Consider the following 26,512-nt stretch of genomic DNA (forward strand, 5'->3'; position numbering starts at 1 on the left):
TAAACGGCGCTCTGTTGGAACGTTTTTTCATGTGTTATTTGCTTTACACACAAACAATGGACTTATTTACATTAAGTGTTATTTACATTAAGCAACAGTATCGGATCGGATTACACGTTTTTGTCCTTCCGATATCCGATCCAGTGATTTGGGCCAGTATCTGACCCATACCGATACAGAGTATCGGATCGGTGCCAGCCCTAAGCTGTGTCCGAAATCGCATACTTCCATACTCAATAGTACAGGAAAGCAGTATGCGAGAGCGGTTAGTATGTCCGAACACATAGTATACATAAAAAGGTACACGAGAAGTACCCGGATGACCTACTTCTTGTGCAGCCATGTTTGAGTATCCAAACGATGCACACTTTCGGTTAGCTAATGTATCCCATAATTCAACTGGAGCTGCGTAGGCGTTTGAAGCGGAAGAAGAAACAAGAAAGATGGAAGAGAGTCCTCTGTTTACAAGTGTAAATAAGATAAACAAAATAAAAATGTTATTATTGCGTACAACCCTAAACAACGTTATGATTACCTCAAAAAGACGATAAATATCCCAAATTTTGGCAAATGGGGCTTGAGCACGCGGTCTGTAACTATGGTGATATTACGTCATCACGTCCTTAGGGGTGTTGTGTGCATACTGCATGCTTCTGTACTGAAAGCATGTACTTCTTTACCGGCCAAGCGGTGCGTACTTCCTCGAATCTAGTACGTACTCTGTAAGTATGCGATTTCGGACGCAGCTCTAGTTTTTTTCTTTTCTTTCTCTCTGGGAGAAATCACAGGTTGCATCTATAATTTACAGGACGCATTTCTCTCCTGGCAATCTGGCTAATTAGCATAATGCAGATGCCTCGTTTCCAACCCCGGCTGTGGCATGATCAGAGTTTGTATTCTTTCATATAAAATGATTTGCGCATGCACCACTGATGCAACACTGATATTCCAACAAAAAAATCTCCCAGTTCAGTTCAGTAATTAAGTCTGGCATTAACAAAGATGTGGAAAAAAAACTGACACGGGCTTTGTAGAAAGAAACAACAAAGCGAGAGAGATTCGAGAGCCCCTGCTGCTAATTATGACTCATGTAATACAGTGTGTTTCACTGTTGCTCAGAAAGGCTAAATGAATTTGTCATTCGCCAGCTCTCAGGAAATATTACCTTACACGCCACACAATCCCAGCATTCCTGTTTTAACCAGCAATTACTGGAGGTTCAGAAAGCAATCAGGCCATGCAAGAAGCACGTCCGATTGTAAATCCGTGATTGGAGCGCGAGTCATTAGGAGAAATGAGCAGTGAAGGATCATCAATCAAGCACCTTACCAGAGGATGCAGTACGTTTCTTTGTTTAGCGTGTAGCACGTCCACTCTTATATCCTCATCAATCATAAAGTCGATCTGTTACGGAGAACAAAAACAGACTGTATAAGTGCCTGAGCAAACCAACAGAATTAAAACAATCTAACCGGGCATCGGTTCCATAGAGTTTTAGAGCACCGGGGACACATGGTGAGCATGATTAAAGAAACCAGAATACCACAGCTTATAAATACACCAGCGTGTTTAAAAGAATATCACATCTTATAAGAGCCAGGGTCTTTGAGTAATGACAGAAACAGCACTCACTAGTTCATAACTATTTAGACACAATACAAGTGTGTTCATACATACAACTACAATTAACTACAGTATTAATACAAGTGTGTATTATGTAATCATTTAATATATCCCAGCATCAAATAAATCATGTATTATTATCAGTAAATGCTATAATCAGTCTAAGAAAAGCAGATTTAATGTTACTAATCCACTAAAAGCACCACAAACTATTATTGGACAAACTGATTAATCAAAACAAAACAAGAAACAGCTGACATCTATTTATACTCACATATTCAGTGCACTGGCAAACATCTAACTGCATAATATACTGATGTTTACCACACACACTAATGAGAAGAGTATATAGCAAACAAGGATAAATCCTGAGGACCTGGGTTTAATTCCTGCCTCCTGACTACTAGTTGTCTGATTGAATGTGTAAGTGTGTGTTGGATCGGTGGGGTATTATAATATTCAAAGTGTATTTTTAATACTATGATATAATATTTAAAGTGTACTTTTAATATTGTAATATAATATTTAAAATGTTTTTAGAATATAATATAATATTTAAAATATTTTTAGAATATAATACGTATAATTTAATATTTAAAGTGTATTTATAATACTATGATAAAATATTTAAAGTTTATTTTAATACTATTACATTCTATTTAAAGTGTATTTTAAATAATATAATATAATATTTTAAAGGTATTTTTAATAATATAATTTATTATTTTACAGGTATTTTTAATAATAAAATATTCAAAGTGTATTTTTAATACTATAATATAATATTTAAAGTGTATTTTTAATAATATAATATTTTAAGTATATTTTTAATAATATAATATATTATTTTACCTGTATTCTTAATAATAAAATATTCAAAGTGTACTTTTAATACTATAATATAATATTTAAAGTGTATTTTTAATAATACAATATAATATTTTAAGTGTATTTTTAATAATATAATATATTACTTTACCTGTATTTTTAATAATATAATATTTAAAGTGTATTTTTAATACCATAATATAATATTTAAAGTGTACTTTTAATATTGTAATATAATATTTAAAATGTTTTTAGAATATAATAGAATATTTAAAGTGTATTTTTAATACTATGATAAAATATTTAAAGTTTATTTTAATACTATTATATTCTACTTAAAGTGTATTTTTAATCATATAATATTTTAAGTGTATTTTTAATAATATAATATTTAAAATGCATTTTCAATTATATAATATTTAAAATGTTTTTATAATATATAATATTTAAAGTGTATTTTAATTATAATATAATGTAATATTGTTTTAATGATATAATATAATATTTGAAGTGTATTTTAATTATAATATAATGTAATTATTTTAATTCAATAATATAATATTTAAAGTGTATTTTAATTATAATATAATGTAATATTATTTTTAAACTATAATATAATATTCAAAGTTTTTGTAATAAATTTTACATAATATTAAAAGTGTGTTTTTATTATGATATACTGTAATATTATTTTATAATATAATTTAAATGTAATACTCAAATAGTTTTTTCAAAAAATATAACAATATTAAAAGCGTATTTTTAATAATATAATATACAAATTGTATTTTTATTAAACATCTAGTAGTAGTAGTGTGAGGATTAGGATGCAGCCTTTAAAGTAAAACGTGGCTATATAAGAGGTAGTAAACAAAATCTAACTACATTTCTCAGAGAAGAGCTATCGTTCTATTTTAAACCAGTGAGTTTATAAGGAGTTCAAATGTAGTATTTTGTTCTCTGAGTACCTAAATTCTCATATATATTCAAAACATCATGTATTCTGAGTTAACAGAGCGCAGCTGTCTAGTAGAGTCAGTGTTCAGGGATTGTTTCTGCAGAGGAAATGTAATAAATGATACTGTATATATTCCACCTCCTGCACAACACTGATTCTACAATCCTGTCTACCATCCTCACACTGACATTATGTTTAAACAGACCTACAGTTTTTACCACGGTCTGTGCAAAACATTCCATTTTTTAACAGACGGCTAAAAGCTCTTACTGTTCTGTGTGTGGACACCTTTCCGTGAGCTTGTCAGACCTCTCATTCCAAAACCATTCCAAAACCATGGTTATTCATTCAGAGCTCCCCCCTTCTGACTGTAAGAGCCTTCAGTGTTTTAATAAAGCTTTCTACAAGGTTTTGGAGAGTGTCTGTTGTGGTTTGTGTCCATTTAGTTAAAATGTGCATTTGTGGGGTTGAACAAGAAGACCTGATGTATATCTGCTGTACCAATTCATCCTAAAGGTGTTTGATATGGTGCTGATCAAGGCTTTCTTCTCCACCAGCTCATTAATCCAAGGCTTTATGGATCTGGCTTTGTGGAATGAAGAACAGTCATACTGGAACAGAAAAGGCTTTTCCACAGTGGCTCGGTGGGTAGCACTGTAGTCTCACAGCAAGTAGGACATGGGTTCGATTCCCAGGTTGAGTAGTCCGAGTCCTTTCTATGTAGAGTTAGCATGTCCTAACCGTGTCTGAGTGGGTTTCCTATAGGTGTTCTGGTTTCCTCCCACAGTCCAAAGATATGCAGTCAGGCTAATTGGAGATATTAAAATTGCCATAGATGAGTGTGTGTGTTTGCCCTGTGATGGACTGGTGACCTGTCCAGAAAGTTTCCTACCTTTTGCCTAGTGAATCGTACCCACAGTGACCTAATTATTTTAGGTGGGTTATGTTAGCCTAGCAAGTCAGTCTTTGGTGTGTCCAGTCACCTCTTCATACTCTGGATGAGTAAAACTGCTGATATTATAATGAACTCATGCTTTGAGTATTAATAGTATCATTTATGGACACTAGTTATTTACTAGTTTCTCTTTCAGCATCCAGTAAGCGGCAGTCTAATTATATTGTTTTAAAATGTACACAGTACGACAGGTCATTATCAGGTCAGGTTTCCAGGTGATGGGAAAATTCATATTGTTCATTCATTCATTCATCGTCTGTTTTACCACCGCTCTGTCCCATTCAGATCACGGTGGGTCAGATTCACTGGGTGAAAGAGAGTAAACACCAAGGACAGGTCACCAGTCCATCACAGGGCACACACACACACTCATACCTAGGGCAATCAGGCAGAACATTATGACCACCTTCCTAATATTGTGTTGGTCCCCCTTTTGCTGCCAAAACAGCCCTGCAACTGTGATGCTCTGTGTATTCTGACACCTTTCTATCAGAACCAGCATTAACCTCTTCAGCAATTTGAGCTACAGTAGATCGTCTGTTGGATCAGACCACACGGGCCAGCCTTCGCTCCCCACGTGCACCAATGAGCCTTGGCCGCGCATGACCCTGTCGCCGTTTACCACTATTACTTCCTTGGACCACTTTTGATAGATACTGACCACTGCAGACACCCCACAAGAGCTGCAGTTTTGGAGACTTACCCAGTTGTCTAGCCATCACAATTTGGCCCTTGTCAGACTCACTTAAATCCTTATGCTTGCCCATTTTTTCTGCTTCTGATTTTGAGGATAAAATGTTCACTTGCTGCCTAATATATCCCACCCACTAACAGGTGCCGTGATGAAGAGATAATCAGTGTTATTCACTTCACCTGTCAGTGGTCATAATGTTATGCCTAGTCGGTGTATGTATGGGAATCAAATCTACAATCTTCTTGCTGTGAGGCGACAGTGCTACCCACCAAGCCACCGTGCCACCCAGTAAATTATTGTACTTATATACATTTACATTTTCAGCATTTAGCAGACGCTTTTATCCAAAGCGACTTACACAATAAGCAGAACACGATGAGCAATTGAGGGTTAAGGGCCTTGCTCAGGGACCCAACAGTGGCAACTTGGTGGTGGCGGGGCTTGAAACGGCAGCTTTCTGTTTACTAGTCCAGTACCTTAACCACTGAGCTATCACTGCCCTATATATATATATATTATTGATATTTGTGTATTTTACAGTATTTGAGTCAAATAAAGCTGGCCAACCTCTTTAATACGGTAAATGGGAAGTTTTATACACATTCTCTAGAGAATATCTATGGATTTTACTCAGTACAGTAGTTTAAGCATAATGTCTCTTAGCTTGCTATAATGGCAAAGCAAATGAAGCCGATACGATACATTCACTCTCTCTTGACCTATTTTACAGGTCTGCTAACTTAAAGCCCCAGACAGACAAGGGTAAAGAAGGCATGCAGAGCAATGCAGTATAAAACAAAAGCAAGAACTGTACTGATGATGAAGTAAGACGCACACAGTGGTGAGGCGTGATTATCCACACGTTCACACCGGCTGAACACAAACCGATCGACATCTAAGCCTGACCTCCCCCGGTTCTTGGACCGCACCGCTGCTCATATGGGCTCTTGGATTGGCCTGTATTGTCTGTGCTCCACGCTCATTAGCCGAGTCAAGGAGGGACTTACTGGGGTGTTTATCTCGCTGGGCTTGTGTGGCAGCTCAACAAGCACTCCCAGCTGGAGCACTGCACTCTCATCACAGCTGCACATACAATTAGTGCAGGTGCAGCCAAACGCTAGTGTTAGCACAACACACACACACTCTAACACACTAACACACATTCCAAAAGGTATCTTACACTTTCTACTGGCCACTATTGGTCAATATCAAAATACGTCAGCCAGTGGCGTGACGTGACGCAGCCCATGTCGACTAGTCCCAGTAACATTTTTATTGGGTTATGCAAAATATTACCCATGTCCTATAATTACATTGTATTATGTTAAATCAGGCCCAACATCTATTCAAATAAGCAGTTTTTTATTAGGTGAACATGATTAGCACTGAACCCTAGGGATGTAACGATACACTCTACCCACGATGCGATGCGATGCGATTCATGATACTGGGTTCACGATACGAGTTTTTTCCGATTTTTTAAACAAAATGAAATTGAAGACAAATTATGACAAAGTTTCCTTTTATAATTTCTCTTAAAAAAATAAATAAAATACTGTATTTGTGATTATCTTTTATTTATCTAAATAATGAATGCCCCTTTACTTCTGAGGTAGGTACAAACTATGCAAAACAATGCTGCACAATTCCCTTTTTGTGTAAAGACAAAAATAAAATGAAATAAATGCACATTAAATAAAGAAATGAATGATACAAATAAAGAAAGTATCCTCACATGAATAAATTTGGCTGGAAAATTCCGAACCTGGCAACCCTGTAGTGACGTCAACCAGGAGAGGTGAATAGCGCCAGTGCCCTCTGCAGTTCAAAGTGAATATCGATTCATTATTCATGTAGATGGATTTGAATCGTTACACATGTGAATCGATTTTTAACTGTCTTGTTTTGCATCGTTACATCCCTACTGAACCCCAATGAACAAGTTACTGATTGCCAAACGTGTGGCGCCCAGGCTGCCGGAAGCAGAGCTGAGATTCGTACTTGCGATTTCAAGATGTCAGCTCTGGTGTGCTAACATGTTTTACTGCTGTGTTACTTGAGTGTCAAATGAGCTAGAACTGGGATTTGGACATCATAAAATGTAATTGTTGCACTTCTTGTTACGTAGAACACTTTCCAGTGACATTCCATTGACGCAATAATCTTGGAATATTGGAATATGACTACTGGTAATCATGCCCTAAGCCTATCTACATCTTCTAAGTTTTCCCAACCAATGACAATGAATGATTAGTAATGTAACACCAGGTACTCACTTTCTTAACCGCTTATCCAATCAGGGGGTGCTGGAGCCTACCTTAGCTTTTCAATGGGCGCAAGGCACACAGTAACACCCTGGACGGGGAGCCAGTCCATCGCAGGGCAGACACACACACACACACACTCATACACACACCCATTCACCTATGGGGCAATTCAGTGTCTCCAATTAATGTGTTACGTGCATGTTTATGGACTGTGGGAGGAAACCGGAGCTCCCGGAGGAAACCCACACAGACACGTAGAGAACAAGCAAACTCAGCACAGAAAGGACCCCGGGACCTTCTTGCTGTGAGACGACAGTGCTACCCACTTAGCCACCGTGCTACAATATGCATAAAACCATTTTGAAACCAAAAGGTCCCATTTTTAAAGCTCTGACCAATTTTCACATTCTGCTTTTTAAACTGGCTGAGACTGCAAACAGAAAATGTCATCAAGCTACAGAGGCAAATTTAAATATCAGTGGATAAGGTAGGCTAGATTTATATTAGCCATGACTGCATACTGTGACATATTAATGCACTTATTTCTGTCTGTGCTTAAACGATACACTTCATTAACCAAACTAATACGTTACTTTAATCTAATTCAATTTAAACATTGAGAATAATTCTGGATTATAATGTAGCATTTAATATATGCATTTCAAATGACATGATTAAGTGGAATAATTATTATGCTGCTGAATTGACTTACCAGCAGTGATTTAGACAATGCTTTGTTTTACAACCCCAAATCAGAAAAAGTTGGGACAGTATGGAAAATGCAAAAAATAAAAAAACACAGAGTTTCTTACATTTACTTTGACTTTTATTTGATTGTAGACAGGATGATCCTGAGATATTTCATGTTTTATCTGCTCAACTTCATTTCATTTATTAATAAACATCCATCCCTGCATTTCAGGCCTGCAACACATTCCAAAAAAAGTTGGGACAGTAAAGCATTTACCACTTTGTAATGCTGCCATTCCTTTTCACCACACGTTTTGGCACCGAGGAGACCAAGTGATTTAGTGTTTCAGCTTTTATTTTGTCTCATTCTTACATTAACATTTTCAGCATTTAGTAGATGCTTTTATCCAAAGCGACTTACAGTTGTGACAGTATATAGTCTAACCAATTGAGGGTTAAGGGCCTTGCCCAAGGGCCCAACAGTTGCAACCTGGCAGAGGTGAAGCTTGAACCGGCAGCCTTCTGATTACCAGTCCAGTACTTTAACCACTAGGCTACAACTGCCTACTGTAGTCATTCTTCCTGCAAACACGTCTTAACATGTGCAACAGTACGGGGTCGTCGTTGTCGCATTTTTGGTTTCAAAATTCTCCACACGTTCTCTATTGGGGACAGGTCAGGACTGCAGGCAGGCCAGTCCAGTACCCGTACCCTCTTCTTCTGCAGCCATGTCTTTGTAATGTGTGCAGCATGTGGTTTTGCATTGTCTTGTCGAAAAATACATGGACGTCCCTGGAAAAAATGATGTCTTGAAGGCAGCTGTCTAAGATCTAAGCATGATGTCTAAGATCTCAGTGTACTTTTCTGCATTAATGCTGCCATCACTAAAGTGTAAATGACCTTTGCCAAGGACACTGACACAGCCCCATACCATGACACACCCTGACTTTTGGACTTGTTGCTGATAATAGTCTGGATGGTACTTTTCATCTTTGGTCCAGAGCACCAAATGAAATAAAGTTGACCAGACAAAACATGAAATATCTTGGGTTCAATCTGTCTGCAATCAAGTAAAAGTCAAAGTAAATGTAAGGAACACTGTATTTTTATTTTATTTGCATTTTCCATACTGTCCAAACTTTTTCTGATTTAATGTTGTAGACTTTTTAGCTATCACTATGTAGATAACGTAAGCACATTGTACATTTTATGCTTTGGTTATTGAAACAAAAGGGCTCATATTAATTGGATCTGAGTGTTTAATGCAGTGCGTGGTCTCTCAGAACAACATGAATATTCCACATACCCGAGCCATGCCTGGCATTCCATTTTCTCATGGCACTAAATAAGTCTGAGTGAGAGATAGGATTTAACGTACTGACTGCGATATATAAATATCCAGAGAGGAAAATGGGACCGTGGGTATATTCTTTTATCCCCTGACCTAATGCCGACGCTAAGAGCTCTGCTTGCAAAACATTATGGCAGAGCTGAGCGCACCAGCAATTACACTGCAAAAACAGGCACTGATTTGCAAGTTGTTTACTTAGGGGCCTCTGGAGGTGAAATAAATTCTGCTGGATTTTTGGCTTTGTCTCGGTGAGGAGAGAGAGGTAGACGAGGGAGAGCAGGATATCGCTCATGGTGTGATCATTTTACTTCAGGATTAATTTTCAGTGAATGACATTAAGCAGGAAAGCCATCAAAACATACAGTGTGAAGATCATAATCATTTATTCAGGACTTATTGGTGGGATTTGTTCCTTTTTTAGTCTGAATAATGGAACATATATTCATTGACTAGTAACCAAAACGTCACTGGTTTAAGCTCTACCACTGCCGGGTTCCTATGTTGGACCCCTAACATTTACATTTACTGACTGTAGCCCATTTGTTGCTCTTTACACTTTGTCACCTCTCTGTACCCCATTTATCCACCAAAGAGACCCTCATAGGACCCCATGTACCATGTTGCTCTGCTTGAGGTTGGCTGATACGCACTACAAATAAATACTGTGTCGTGTAGGTGTATTAGACTGAAAGACTAAACTAAACATTAACACTGTAGCTGCGTCCGAAATCGCATACTTACAGAGTACGTACTAGATTCGAGGAAGTACGCACCGCTCGGCCGGTAAAGGGGTACGTGCTTTCAGTACAGAAGCATGCAGTATGCACGCAACACCCCTACGTACTACGTCCGCCATCTTACCAACGTCAAGTGATGACATGAGGACGTGTTGATGTAATATCACCATAGTTACCATAGACCGCGTGCTCATTACAAGCCCCATTTGCCAAAATTTTGGATATTTATCGTCTTTTTGAGGTAATCATAACGGTATTTAGGGTTGTACGCAATAATAACATTTTTTTTTTCTTTATCTTACTTACACAGAGGACTCTCCGTTTTCTGTAACAAAGTGCTCAGTAGGTGTTGTGATGATGATATTCAACACCAATTAACTAACAGGTTCCTCAGTGCTCAGTCTTTTGTTCACCTTCACACATGGTGAGGCACAAAAGCTCACGTGTACAGAGAGTGAAACCTCCAGACCGTATCATTAGCTGATCATGGAACAAACAGAAACCAGCGCTGATCATTTCAATCTGACGTGGGACCTCAAAGACAGAAATCAGCTGAACATCATAACGACAAGGAGAACCGCCGCCACGAGGGTCATCGACTAAAGAATGGAAGCTCTCGCCAGCCTTAAGCGTTAAACTTAGCTCTGGCATTTAGCAGGGATTACGTTTGAATTTCTGTCGTGGCCAGTTTGGAACGGCACAAGACGACGCCCTCGTGATCTCCTGCACTCGTCCCCGGGGAGGAGAGAAATCTGCTCTGTTCAGCTGAGGATCAGACTGGTATGCTTTTATTCACAGAGAATGATGAGAGGGTGCAAACATCAAACAGAACCGGGAGGAACGTTCATTATGATTAGAGAAAACTCAGCTTAGACCCACATGTTGATCATGTAGACACCAAGAATAGCACCTGAGAACAAATTACCGAATGCTGGCAAATCTCCACATGTAACATTATGACCACCTTCCTAATATTGTGTTGGTCCCCCTTTTGCTGCCAAAACAGCCCTGACCCGTCGAGGCATGGACTCCACTAGACCCTTGAACGTGTGCTGTGGTATCTGTCACCAAGATGTTAGCAGCAGATCCTTTAACTCCTAAAGTTGCGAGGTGGGGCCTCCATGGATCGGACTTGTTTGTCAAGCACATCATACAGATGATCGACTGGATTGAGATCTGGGGAATTTGGAGGCCAAGTCAACACCTCAAACTCGTTGTTGTGCTCCTCAAACCATTCCTGAAGCATTTTTGCTCTGTGGTCGGGAGCATTATCCTGCTGAAAGAGGCCACAGCCATCAGGGAATACCGTTTCCATGAAAGGATGTACATGGTCAGCAACAATGCTTGAGTAGGTGGTACGTGTCAAAGTAACATCCACATGGATGGCAGGACCCGAGGTTTCCCAGCAAAACATTGCCCAAAGCATCACACTGCCTCCGCCGGCTTGCCTTCTTCCCACAGTGCATCCTGGTGCCATGTGTTCCCCAGGTAAGCGACGCACACGCACCCGGCCATCCACGTGACGTAAAAGAAATCGTGATTCATCAGATCAGGCCACCTTCTTCAATTGTTCCGTGGTCCAGTTACGATGCTCACTTGCCCACTGTTGACGTTTTCGGCGGTGAACAGGGGTCAGCATGGACAACCTGACACGTGCATCAATGAGCCTTGGCCGGCCATGACCCTGCCGCCGGTTTACCACTGTTCCTTCCTTGGACAACTTCTGATGAATACTGGGAACTGATGAATATGGGACTGGGAACACCCCACAAGAGCTGCAGTTTTGGACATGCTCTGACCTAGTCGTCTAGCCATCACAATTTGGCCCTCATCAAACTCGCTCATTTTTCCTGCTTCTAACATAAACTTTAAGGATAAAATGTTCACTTGCTGCCTAATATATCCCACCCACTAACAGGTGCCGTGATGAAGTGATAATCAGTGTTATTCACTTCACCTGTCAGTGGTCATAATGTTATGCCTCGTCAATGTATGTTGAGTAATTGTAATGGAAATTGTAAATTTTGCTCTGCTGGAGTCTGGCTAACACATGCTACAAATAAATAAACACTGTATTGTACTGTATTGAGGGTTACACTGAAAGACTAAACTAAACATATATTTGGGTTTCTTTGAAATATTATTTTCAGGGCAGAGATGGGGGCAGTAGTTCTAGTTATAGATTAGTCTGAGCTTTTGATTTTAGTATTTATATAAATTTGATTCATAGTGGACAGATAAATGGTGGCCTAGTGGGTAGAGCATTAGGCTCTCAATCTTAAAATTGTTGGTTCAAATCCAGGCCACTGTTGGGTCCTTGAGCAAGGACCTTAACCCTTGTACTGTACACATGTACATGTATATATAACTAATAAATGCATTCTTCTTCTAAAGTTTTTGTAGTTTTAGTTGGCTATAAAAGTCCTGCTGAATAAATGAGCGAGCCTGCTTTACAAACAGTCCTCCTCCATTTAGTGTCAATTACAATCCCCTAATTGTGCTCCTGATGTGATGCCTTTAACCCCACTCCTGTAATTCTTGGACTTTCAGCATTGCGAGTACATCTATGTGGGAATTTTTTATTACTTATCTTGGCAGCTGGAAAATACCACGGTAGCCCACAAGTTCACAATGGCTCTTTGATTCGAGCTGCAGAAAGACAGGCAAGCGGCCAAGACTACCAACCAGCAGAGCCGGGCCAAGCCCCGAGCGCTGGGCCAAGTGGAGCAGGCAGCCACAGCGATGCACACAGGCAGGGTACTGAGAGGCACTTTTACATGACTGACAGCCGGCAGAGCGAAGTACAGAACCGCTGTGGCTCCCCCTCCGCTGCAGAGACTAAACACACCTAACAATTACCAGACTCGTTTTCTCTGCACAGCCGAACTCTGTTTATTGCCACCTGATCGTCAAAGGGTCTCAGTGTCGGCCCTCGGCAGGCGCCTCCCACACGGTCACCGGGGTGAAATCGAGCCTAACTCTGTAAAGATGGCTGGGATTCCAGTTTAGACTGCAGAGTACTTCAAGCTGGGTCTCAATACAGCAGAGATGGTTGCTTCTGAAGGGATTAAAACAACTCCAACTCCCAGAGAAAGATGGTGACCTGAACAGAAGGTGTAACCCTGCTATTGGAAGAGGTCTATTTTGTTTTTCTTTAAGCATTTTCTCCCCTTTTTCTCCCTTTTAGCGCGTCCAATTGCCAGATTGCATCATGCTTCCTCTCCACCAATGCCGATCCCTGCTCTGATTGAAGAGAACGAAGCTAACCCACGCCCCCTCCGACACGTGGGCAGCATGCCGTACGCATCCTATCACCTACACTTTGACGAGTGCAGTGCAGCTTAGCGTTGTGTACGAAGAGACACACCCTGACAGCACTCTTTTCTCATCTCTGTGCAGGCGCCATCAATCAGCCAGCAGAGGTCGTAATTGCACCAGTCATGAGAGAGAGACCCCATCCGGCTTAGTCCCGCCCATCTGAACAACAGGCCAATCGTTGTTCATGTGGCCGCTCAGCCTTAGTCGGCAGGCAGAGCTGAGATTCGATACGATGTATTCAAGATCCCAGCTCTGGTTCCAGCGTGTGTTTTTACCGCTGCGCCACCTGAGCGGCGGAAGAGGTCTATTTAACAGGCAACCTAAAGGTTAAATAAGGGCCTTTTACCATATTAAACTGCCCACCAGGCTGCTGACAAATCAGCAAATAAATTATAATAGTAAAAATCATTACTAAGTACAGAGAGGGCTTCTGAACATATTTTATCCATAATAACAAAACTTATTGTTTTAAACCCTAATCAAGGTTGTGGGGGGTACTGGAGCCTATTCCAGCTCTCAATGGGAACAAGCCACACAGAAAAACCCCGGACAGGGCAAAAGTCCATCACAGGGCAGCCACAAACACATACACACACACATTCACCCATAGGGCAATTCAGTGTCTCCAATTAACCTGACTGCATGCTTTTGGACTGTAGGAGGAAACCGGAGCTCCCGGAGGAAACCCACACAGACACAGGGGGAAATGCAATCTCTGCACAGAAAGGACCCGGACCGCCCCGCCTGGGACCTTCTTGCTGTGAGGCGACAGAGCTACCCATGGTACAGCTGGCTCTTATTTCTAACATGGTTTTACAGACAAAAATGCATCAGTGCCAAGTAATTTTGTAAACGTTTAAAAATAGCGCCTTATATTCAACTGTATGAGCAAGAGGGAAAATAAAACACAATAAAATTACCCAGCACACACCAGATTACAAAGAAAAAAACTGTAATTATACAGAAAACACAAGAGGAAAAAATGACGTGTGTGCTCGGGCAGATAGGCAGTAGCAGACCGCTCCTGTTCCAGCAGGATCACCTTTTGGAAGGCGGCTTCCTCCTTCACTTCATCACCTCATTCTCTCTTTGTTAGTGCTCGGAAATGCCTCGAGTGAGGAATGAAAACACCGGCATGTTTCCGCAGCTCAAAGCAGCCGAGTGTTTCTGCAGCTGCGCCGTGTGCTCGGCTCATCAGAACGGAGCAGAGGGGTCAGGTTTCCCCCCACCGATACCCATTTTAACCGAAAACGTGTGAACACCCACATCATGCTTCTCAGTGAAGGCATGCCAGCCATGAGGGTTACGCAGCGACTTTCAGCTCTCTGTTTCAAGCAAAATAAACAAATCTAACACATGCACATCATAACAGGGGTATAAAGGGATGCATTTTATTACTGACACAGATAAGAACTTTTTCATGTTTGGTGTAGACCGAGCAACATTATGACCACCTTCCTAATATTGTGTGGTCCCCAGTTTGCTGCCTAAACAGCCCAGACCCGTCGAGGCATGGACTCCACTACACCCCTTAACGTGTGCTGTGATATCTGGCACCAAGATGTTAGCAGCAGATCCTTTAACTCCTGTAAGTTGTGAGTTGGGGACCCGAGGTTTCCCAGCAGAACATTGCCCAAAGCATCACACTGCCTCCGCCGGCTTGCCTTCTTCCCATAGTGCATCCTGGTGCCACGTGTTCCCCAGGTAAGTGACACACACGCACCCGGCCATCCACGTGATGTAAAAGAAAACGTGATTCATCAGACCAGGCCACCTTCTTCCATTGCTCCGTGGTCCAGTTCCGATGCTCACGTGCCCATTGTTGGCGCTTTCGGCAGTGGACAGGGGTCAGCATGGGCATGCACTGTGTATTCTGACACCTTTCTATCAGAACCAGCATTAACTTCTTCAGAAATTTGAGCTACAGTAGCCCACGTGCATCAATGAGCCTTGGCCGTCCATGACCCTGTCACCGGTTTACCACTGTTTCTTTCTCGGACCACTTTTGATAGATACTGACCACTGCAGACCGGGAACACCCCACAAGAGCTGCAGTTTTGGAGATGCTCTGACCTAGTCGTCTAGCCATCACAATTTGGCCCTTGTCAAACTCAACGCTGTGTAAGGACCTTGGTTGCCTAGAGAGCCTGTACAGAAAGTGAAAGAGCGCAGAGAGGTCGAAGTATGGGAAAATAAGAAGGGTTGGTGGATGGACGCCATTGTGATCCCCATCAGCTTAATTGGGAGAAAATGCATTATAAAATGCACTGTTAGAGCTAAATGTCAGAGAGAGGTATACTGTGTCGAGCATCATGACCTCTTGCAAAAAAAAAATACTAATGCAGTAATGCAGGAGTGTGTGTCAGGCAGTATACACCCTCCTTGGACACCATCGAGGTTCCCAGCAGCACATTGGCGATGCTAAATTGGGAGAAAAAGGGGGGAAAATGCATAAAAAATAAAAAGATGCACTGTTAGAGCTAAATGTCAGAGAGAGGTATACTGTGCTGAGCATCATGACCTCTTGCAAAAAAATTGGCTAGAAGACTTAGCATCTAACCACAGTAATGCAACAGCCTGTGGTGGAAAACCCCTTAATGAAATACCTCAGAGACTGGATTATGAGTAAAAAAGAGTTCTATTCTTGTCTGCAGAGAACAATCGCACTGACAAAGTCTGACATAGAAACTTGGTGAATGTGATAAGAAGGAAAGAAAATAATCAGCCTTTATACTCCCATCAGTGACCTTGTAAGACAGTGGAGATGATTTCTCAGCTAGAACTGGTCTAAACCAGCTAGAACTGGGTTGTGGAGGTCATAAAATGTAATTGACGCACTTTATGTCACGTACGCCACCTTCCAGTGACATTTCATTGTAGCTGTATTCTTGGAATATTGGAATATGACTGCTGGTAATCACGCCCTAAGCATATCCACACGTTTTAAGTAGTAATTAATTATGTAGTAATACTTCTAGTCTAAATGTTAGTTGGGCGGCACGGTGGCTCAGTGGGTAGCACTGTCGCCTCACAGCAAAAAGGTCCTGGGTTTGTTCCCTAGGCGGGGCGGTCCGGGTCCTTCCTGTGCGGAGTTTGCATGTTCTCTCCGTGTCTGTGTGGGTTTCCTCCGGGAGCTCCGGTTTCCTCCCACATGTACAAAAACATGCAGTCAGGTTAATTGGAAACACTGAATTGCCCTATAGGTGAATGTGTGTGTGTGTGTGTATCTGCCCTGCGATGTACTGGCGCCCCGTCCAGGGTGTTACTGTGTGCCTTGCGCCCATTGAAAAGCTGGGATAGGCTCCAGCACCCCCCAGTGAGTGAGTGAGTTAAAGTTAATTTACAGTGGTAGCTCAGTGGTTGGGCGGCACGGTAGCTCGGTGTGGTAGCACTGTCGCCTTACAGCAAGAAGGTCCTGGGTTCGATCCCCGGGCGGGGCGGTTCGGGTTATTTCTGTGTGGAGTTTGCATGTTCTCCCTGTGCCTACGTGGGTTAGCTCCGGTTTCCTCCCACAGTACAAACACATGCAGTCAGGTTAATTGGAAACACTGAATTGCCCTATAGGTGAATGTGTGTGTGTGTGTGTGTGTGTGTGTGTGTGTCTGCCCTGCGATAAACTGGCACCCTGTCCATGGTGTTACTGTGTGCCTTGCGCCCATTGAAAAGCTGGGATACGCTCCAGCACAAAGCAACCCTAATTGAATATGCGGTAAGTGAGCTCAGTGGTTAATGTATTGGACAAGTGATCACACAGTTGTAGGTTCAAGCCAAACATCTGCCAGATTGCCACTGTTGGGCCCTTGAGCAAGGCCCTTAACCCTCAGTTACTAAGATTGTATACGGTCACAATTGTAAGTTGCTTTGGATTAAAGCGTCTGCTAAATGTTGCAGATGTAAATGGTAAGGCACTGGTTTATACACCAAACATACACAGTGTTGCTGATTAGCTAGCAAAACCTTGCTGGTATGACTGGAATTGCAGAAGCAACAAGCACCATCTTGCTTCCGACCAGCATGTACCAGGCTGGTCATGCTGGTGGGCATCTATGCTGGTTCTAGCTTTTTAGCAGGTATTTGTTGCCAGCTTTTGACATCTCTTCCTGCGCTGATTTGATTTGAATGATACTACAGCAGATATTTCAGATATGACACATTATTGAAATTCTAACTGGCTCAAACTCATCTTAAATGAACTCATGCACAGTAAAAACATGTGCTACTGTCTGATAAATCAGTCATCCTATTTGTCACCTGTGCAAAATTTAAAAGTAGGCGTGGGTCATGGTATTGGGATTGGGTGAGCACCAATGGCAGGGGTAACTTGGACAAGCTCATCTGTGCAAGCTCAGTGGTTAGGGTACTTGACTAATAATCAGAAAAACACTGGTTCAAGTCCCACCACTGCCAGGTTGCCACTGTTGGGCCCCTGAGCAAGGCTCTCAACCCTTGATTGCTCAAACTGTATCCAATGATAACTGTAAGTCACTTTGGATAAAAGCGTCTGCAAAAGCGTCTGTAAATGTAATACTGATGGGTACACAAGCAATTTGGATCATCTCATGCTTCCATCTAGACAGCTGCTTTTTTAGAGGCATCCCTGATTGTTTTAGCAAGCATTTTTCCCAATTTTCCCAATCTACCCAATCTAGTATCCAATTACCCGATTGCATTTCGCTTCCTCTCTACTGATGCTGATCTCCACTTCCGAATGAGAAGAGCGAGACTGACACACACACCCTCCGACACGTGTGCAGTAGCCGACTGCATTTTTCACCTCCACGAGGCGAGTTCATATGCGGAACAGCTTTGTGTATGGAGAGCCACACCCTGATCAACGCATTATTATTCGACTCTGCGCAGGCGCCATCAATCAGCCATCAGTTATGAGGAATCCCCATCCAACTCCCACCCTGTATAAACAACAGCCAGTTGTTGTTCATGTAGCCGCCCAACCATACATGCCATACTCAGCTGAGTTTCGCTCTGGTGTGCTAGCGTGTTTCACCACTGCGCCACCTGAGCGGCACATTCTGCACTTTACAACAGTGTGACTTCTTAGTAAATGAGTGCAAGTGCTAGCCAGGCCTGTCTGCAGTCCGAACCTGTCTTCTATTCATATGTGTAGTGTATTATAAAGTGTTAAGCAGATAACGTGTTATATAAACAAGAATAGGGGGGAAAAAATCCAATTAATATAATAAATTAGACAAACATGTTGAAAAATGAAAAGTAAGGCTGGTCATGCCAGACTGATCTTAACACAGATTATGATGGTACAACATGTTTGGGATTTACCTAAACTAGCAGAAGAAAAAAAAAGCCAAGGCTGCGTCCGAAATCGCATAATTAAACAGTACGTACTAGATTCGAGGCAGTGCATACTGCTCGGCCGGTGAAGCAGTAAACTCTTTCAGTAAGCAAGTGTTCAGTATGCATGCAACCCTGTACATACTACGTCCACCATCTTACCAATGTCACATGATGCATGACGTCACATCGCCAAAGTTATAACAATTTTACAATCGGACAAAATTCATTCTGTCGTTCTCAACAAAGCTGCTGATAACATTATTCAGGGTTGTCCTTAATCATAACATTTTTAATGTTTGTCTTACTCCACTTTCCACCATCTTCCTTCTTGGCTACGAACGCCTTTGCAGATCCAGTTGAATTATGGGATAGATTGTCGGACCATAAGTGTGCATCGTTTGCATACTCAAAAAATGGCTGCCCATGAAGTAGGTCATCCGGGTACTTTTCGCGTACTGTTTAATGACTACTATGTATTCGGACATTCTAACCTAGTTTAGTCTGTAAATCATCCAGCACTGCTTTATATACAGTCGACTCTTGAGTTACGAACGGTTAACCATACGAACATTTTGGGTTACGAACCGAAAATGGAAAACGGAAGCGCAGTTTTTTGTTGTTGTATAATTACTCCTGCCAGTAGCTGTCACTGTGTAGAGACAGAGGGGACAGTGAGTAAGAGAGAAGAAGGAAGTGAAGTTATTCTTTTGTAGAATTACACCTACAAAATACAACACTATTGAAATAAAGAAGGAAATAATAGAGAAATATGAGTGATTGTTGTTTCTGGTAGATACAATGTACTATGGTGTATGGTACAGCACACGTACTGTACTGAAATGTGATGTGTGTTTATGTACAGTACAGTACTACTGTGTATTGTTTATTATTGTTTATAACAGTAATGTCTATTCTATAATTTAAGATTTATTGGAAAATATACTGTATTTATAACAAAAAAGACCATTTAAGACATTAGAAAGGTTAGGTAAGGGGGGGGGGGGGGGGGGGGGGGTTTGGGAGGTCTGGCACAGATTAATTCTATTTACATTATTTCTTATGGGAAAAATACACACAGAACATTTTGACTTAAGAACAGCCCTTCGGAACCAATTAAATTCGTAAGTCAAGGGTCCACTGTATTTGTAAATGTGCTGTGGTGGCCTAATACACACTATTTACCCTTTAAATAAAGTGTTAACCCAATAGCTAAATAAATGAATAGCAGCGCTACACGTTTCCAACAGCCATATCAAGATTAAAACTGATTTTGCGTCTGTAAACGTGGTGCTATTATGACCTTACTGTCATTCCTCCGCTGCTTCTGGTAAATTTAGAGTCAAACTGCCCCTCTAACTAACTCCAATTAGGCCTGCGGTGCAAGCTCGGCCAGTCTACAACAGCCTACAACAGCAGGGTGACCGTGATGACATGGAGATGGCCCGCTCGCAAGCCTGAGGGGCACACTAAGGAGACAGAAATATCCCTCTTTGACAGACAGGGATACATGACACGGCGCGTGCAGCTGTCTAAATGTTGCTGCTGCTTTTCTGGCTCGCTTTCACGCTCCCGCTAATGCTATCTCATTCTCAGAGTAAGCACGTCGACTGCTCGTCCGCGGCTGAATCGAGAGGTCAGTAAGACGGCTGGACGCGCGTATGCAATATGGATGAGGCCGGAGCCGCCGCAGGAGCCTCCTACATTACCCCCAGACAGCCTCAGACGTTATCAATTAAGCAGGTCACGGTGCTGAAAGTAATTCACTGTGCGCTGTGTTGGTCTGGACAGTGCAACGGCCAACTGCAACCCACCCTGCCATGCAACTATTTGCTTCTCTAAACACTGGGATTAGTTTGTTTGTGTGTGGGAGATGATGTGAGTGGGTATTCGATTATGTCATCCTGAAGCTGTGGGACGTCTGCTGTTCAGATCTGGGCAAATGTTAAAGGCATTAAATTCAGGGGTCAGACAGTAGATTTATTTATTAATACTGATGTTAATCATCAAAACCAGCTTTAATTTCTTTAAGTTTCTTAATTATACCAGTATTCCACAGCACAAAATGCAAAAAGAGTGTATGACCTGCTGTTACTATTTTGACACACACTATGTGTCTAAAAATATGTGGACACCAGCTTGGTGGACATTTCAGATCTGTCTGGAATGAGCATGAATATAGATCCCCACATGATGTTAACCCTTGTGTAGTCCTAATATTCTGTACACTCCCATATACAGTTACATTTTCAGCATTTAGCAGACGCCCTTACTCAAAGAGACTTACAGTATTTTGACAGTATACAGTCTAAGCAATTGAGGGTCAAGTGCCTTGCTCAAGGGCCCAACAGCAGCAATCTGGCAGTGGTTTGTTCTGAACCACTGACTTTCTGATTAGTAGTCCAGCACCTTAACCGCTAGTCAACAACTGCCTACCATTTTTTGTATGTTTTCATGTTAACCCTTGTCCTAAGGGTCAAAAATGACATTCATTCATTCATTTTCTTATCCACTTATCCTATTAGGGTCACGAGGGGTGCTGGAGCCTATCGCAGCTTTTCAATGGGTGCAAGGCACACAGTAACACCCTGGACGGGACGCCAGTCCATCGCAGGGCAAACAGAGACACACACACACACACACACATTCACTTATAGGGCAATTTAGTTTCTCCAATTAACCTCACTGCATGTTTTTGGACTGTGGGAGGAAACCGGAGCTGCCAGAGGACACCCACATAGACACGGGGAGAACATGCAAACTCTGCACAGAAAGGACCCGGACCCACTAAACCACCGTGCCACCCTCAAAAATGACCTGCCTTTACAAAAGCTCTAAAATAAGGAAGCTTAATTACATTTTAAAACCTAAAATACCTTAAAATGCTGCCTACTGAGATGCCTTATTCTAAGCAATAATCTGACTGAATTACTCAGTAAAGAAGGCAATCCCATCATTCAGGGCACAACTTTTATCATAAAAATACAAAAATGGCGGACAAATGCCGAGCAAAAAAGCCTGCCTTATATGTTCGATGTCTTGAAAGAAGTCAGTATTCAGGCAGCTGCTTAGGTAGGCAATAGGCATCAAGGCAGCTCACTAGGTTTTCAGACAGACCAGTTGAGTTTTATTATAGTTAATGGTAATGGAACAGTTGTATTCGAATTTATGCAAATGAAAGCGGCGTCCTATTGGTCATTATGATTTCAATGTTATACTTAATAGAAGTGTGGGCGCAGCAGTACAATCTGCTAGACTATGACTATTCCGCTGCGATTGGCTGGTCAGACATCTGAACACACATGATTGGCTGTCTGAACAGGGAAATGGGTGGCTGAACATTGTAGCTATTAGGAGGTGCACTCATCAGTGCACTCGTCAGTGCAGGTCCCAAGCCTGGATATAACAAGGAGGGTGGAGCAGGAGGGGCATCCGGAATAAAAACTGTGCCAGTTCAGGAACATGGACCGAAATGATCAGGAGAGGAGCTATCCACTCACTCACTCACTTTCTTAACTGCTTATCCAATTAGGGTCACGGAAGGTGCTGAAGCCTATCCCAGCTTTTCAATAGGTGCAAGGCACACAGTAACACCCTGGACGGGGCGCCAGTCCATCACAGGGCAGACACACATACATATACACACACCCATTCACCTATAGGGCAATTCAGTGTCTCTAATTAACCTGACTGCATGTTTTTGGACTGTGGGAAAAAACTTACACAGACACGGGTATCCTGTAGTCTCCAAATCATTTTTACCACCAGCCTTTACCCTGGTGTACCATCCTCCGATGTAATCAGAGACGGCCCTGTGTTTAACAGCTAGTTTGCTATAACTTCTGCTAATTACACACACATCAGAGGCCCATTCACTCACCCCGCGCTTCATTAACACAGACACACGAGCCGGATGCTGTTCGAGCAGCCCTCCTCTGGACAGAGAGGAACTGAAGGAGGCCTCGTTTCTGATGAAATTATTTCCATTCACATCTCGAATCTCCTGCTGCGTTCTGATGCTCGCTGCATTCCTCGCTCTTCAACAATCCTTACCGAATCCATAAAATATTTTCCTCATGCCGCGCCTACTTAATTGCTTTGTTTCGGTGGGTCCGCGGGCCCTGGAGATCCGCTGGCACACGTGCAGGTGCTGCTGGAAACCCCCCCTACCGGCGCTGAGCCAAGTCCCAACCACGAGGAACAAAACGCCTGGCACATCTGTCTCTCTTTATGAAGTTTATAAAAGAGCGAAACGTCTGAGATGCACAAGATGAAAATGTATGATTAGCAAAGTGGTGAGGGGATGCTTAAACAGTTTAAGGAAGGTCCTTTCCTGTTCCAGCATGACTGTCCCTGTGCACAAAGCAAGCTAGAATAGAATGCCTTTACTTGTCATATGTACATATACATGTGTACAGTACAATGAAATACTCTTTCCAGCTCATGGAACAGTGCCCCTGCAGCCGAGAGGGTTAAGAGCCTTGCTCAAGGGCCCAACTGTGGTAGAATGGCAGAGCTGGGAATCAAACTCTCAACCTTCTGATTGATAGCCCAAAGCTCTACCAACTATACTTAGTTGAAAGATACTCCAGTGACCTGCACAGAGCCCTGACCTCAGCATCACTGCCCAGTCATACAAATGCTCTTTTTACTGAATGGGCACAAATTCCCACAGATATACTTCTTGTAAGGTCTTGTAAACTACCTTACCAAAAGAGTGGCTGTTGTTACAGCTGAAAACATCAAATATTTTTGGCCATACAGTGTGTGTGTGTGTGTGTGTGTGTGTGTGTGTGTGTGTGTGTGTGTGTGCAATATGTGCAAATCAGCTATTGCTAGTCTAGCCAGACACAGATACCTTGATGTGTCACTTTGCCATCCACAAATAGTGACAGTGGCTCCTCAGAGGGTAGAGCTATAGGCTATCAGTCGGAAGGTTGTGTGTTCGATTCTCAGCTCCAAACAAGCTATAGTACACTGAAATACTTTTTCCAGCTCATGGAACAGCGCCCTTGCAGCCGAGAGGGTTAAGAGCCTTGCTCAAGGACCCAACTGTGGCAGAATGACAGAGCTGGGATTCGAACTCTTAACCTTTTGATTGATAGCCCAAAGTTCTACCAATTAGGCTTAGTCTAAAGAAACTCCAGTGACCTGCACAGAGCCCTGATCTCAGCCCCACTGAACAGCTCTGGAATGAACTGGAGCATCAGCATCACTGCCCAGCCATACAAACGCTCTTTTCACTGAATGGAAACAAATTCCCATAGATATTGTTACAGTTAAAAGGATCACATAGAGAAAATCACACTATAGATATTTAATATGATCTGTTTTTGAAATGGGATATCCGAACAAGGTCAAATTCAGGTGTCCAAATACTTTTGGCCATATAATGTGTGTGTGTGTGTGTGTGTGTGTGCAAATCAGCTATTGCTAGTCTAGCCAGACAGATACCTTGATGTGTCACTTTGCCATCCACAAATAGTGACAGTGGCTCCTCAGAGGGTAGAGCTATAGGCTATCAGTCGGAAGGTTGTGACACAGCAGTGCTGCTGGAGTTTTTAAATACCGTGTCCACTCTATTAGACACTCCTACCTAGTTGGTCCACCTTGTAGATGTAAAGTCAGAGACGATCGCTCATCTATTGCTGCCACCTTCATCAGTGGTCACAAGACGCTGCCCATGGGGTGCTGTGGCTGGATATTTTTGGTTGGTGGACTATTCTCAGTCCAGCAGGGACAGTGAGGTGTTTAAAAACTCCAGCAGCGCTGCTGTGTCTGATCCACTTATACCAGCACAACACACACTAACACACCACCACCATGTCAGTGTCACTGCAGTGCTGAGAATCATCCACCACCTAAATAATACCTGCTCTGTAGTGGTCCTGGGAGAGTCCTGACCATTAAAGAACAGCATGAAAGGGGGCTAACAAAGCATGCAGAGTAACAGATGGACTACAGTCAGTAATTGTAGAACTACAAAGTGCTTCTATATGGTAAGTGGAGCTGATAAAATGGACAGTGAGTGTAGAAACAAGGAGGTGGTTTTAATGTTATGACTGATCGGTGTATATATAACAATTAATAAATACTTTAAATAACACAAGCTTCACTTCAACTCACGCCACACAGGCTCTGCGATTCAATTGCAACCCCCCCCCCATACTGAACAGCTCAGAGAATATGAAAATATCAATCACTGACTGCACACAACACACAGATTGAGATGTTATCTGTACACATTCAGATAAGTAATTCACATATCCTGTGCCGATAAGTAGTACACAGGTTTGCAATTACACAGAGAGCGGTGATTTATTTCTCCTCCGTCAGAACCCCGAGGCTTGGAACCGCTCACTCAGCTCAGTCCAGGTACCGCCAGGAAGCTGGGCGCTGGTGATATTATTCAAACGAGCGCATTGTTTTCCCGGGTACTGACACGAACGGGAGGAGACACAACACAATGAGATTAGAATCGTTCAGAAACAGTCAGCCGTGGTACGCTAGTGACATTCTGGGGGTATCGCGCAAACGACGGCGGCGCATTAATGAATGTGTCCACTCCTGATGCGCGGTATATTACGTTCATTCATCACGGCTGCACGGCCTGACAGGACAACACAAAACATCTTCTGTAATCATATAACTGCATGTCAAGGGTGGCAGATATTTAATGGTTCAAATGTTATTTTCCACTCATGAATAGGACAAAGCAAGACTCAGACTTCTGTTTCTGTTCGAAGGGAAAGTAGCATAATAATAATAATTCCTTTTCTTTATATATATATATATACACTGATCAGCCATAACATTAAAACCACCTCCTGTCCATTTTATCAGCTCCACTTACCATATAGAAGCACCTTGTAGTTCTACAATTACTGACTGTAGTCTATCAATTTCTCTGCATGCTTTGTTAGCCCACTTCCATGCTGTTCTTCAATGGTCAGGACTCTCCCAGGACCACTACAGAGTAGGTATAATTTGGGTGGTGGATCATTCTCAGCACTGCAGCGACACTGACATGGTGGTGGTGTGTTAGTGTGTGTTGTGCTGATATGAGTGGATCAGACACAGCAATGCCGATGGAGTTTTTAAACACCTCACTGTCACTGCTGGACTGACAATAGTCCACCAACCAAAATATCCAGCCAACAGCGCCCCATGTGCAGTGTCCTGTGACCACTGATGAAGGTCTAGAAGATGACCAACTCAAACAGCAGTGATCGTCTCTGACTTTACATCTACAAGGTGGACCATCTGGGTAGGAGTGTCTAATAGAGTGGATAGTGAGTGGACACGGTATTTCAAAACTCCATCAGCGCTGCTGTGTCTGATCCACTCATACCAGCACAACACACACTAACACACCACCACCATGTCAGTGTCACTGCAGTGCTGAGAATGATCCACCACCTAAATAATACCTGCTCTGTGGTGGTCCTGTGGGGGTCCTGACCATTGAAGAACAGGGTGAAAGCAGGCTAAAAATGTATGTAGAGAAACAGATGGACTACAGTCAGTAATTGTAGAACTACAGAGTGCTTCTATATGGTAAGTGGAACAAACCTGTTGTATGTTCATAAAGTCATGTTTATTTCCATATTCCATATAATGTGATACATGGCTGGGCGTTATAAGTCTGCTAGTTAGATTAAAAGTAAAGGAACCATCAAATATTGTCATGGTAACACGACGCTCTGACGTTTGTGTCATGATGTTGCAGGGCGCTCAGAATGAATGGATTTGCCGCTCAGGTGGCGCAGCGGTAAAAAACACGC

General features: G+C 42.2%; 1 protein-coding gene across 1 annotated transcript in view; it reads right to left on the bottom strand.

Moving 5' to 3' along the window:
* LOC134315286 (zinc finger MIZ domain-containing protein 1-like) overlaps positions 1-26,512 on the bottom strand; it is a 212,268-nt gene that overhangs the window by 97,015 nt on the left and 88,741 nt on the right. The window contains exon 3 of the mRNA XM_062996373.1: positions 1,330-1,404. The gene's annotated coding sequence lies outside the window, so the exon portion shown is untranslated. The remainder of the gene's footprint in view (positions 1-1,329; positions 1,405-26,512) is intronic.

Source organism: Trichomycterus rosablanca, chromosome 5 (genome assembly GCF_030014385.1).
Source record: "Trichomycterus rosablanca isolate fTriRos1 chromosome 5, fTriRos1.hap1, whole genome shotgun sequence".
Lineage (NCBI taxonomy): Eukaryota > Metazoa > Chordata > Actinopteri > Siluriformes > Trichomycteridae > Trichomycterus > Trichomycterus rosablanca.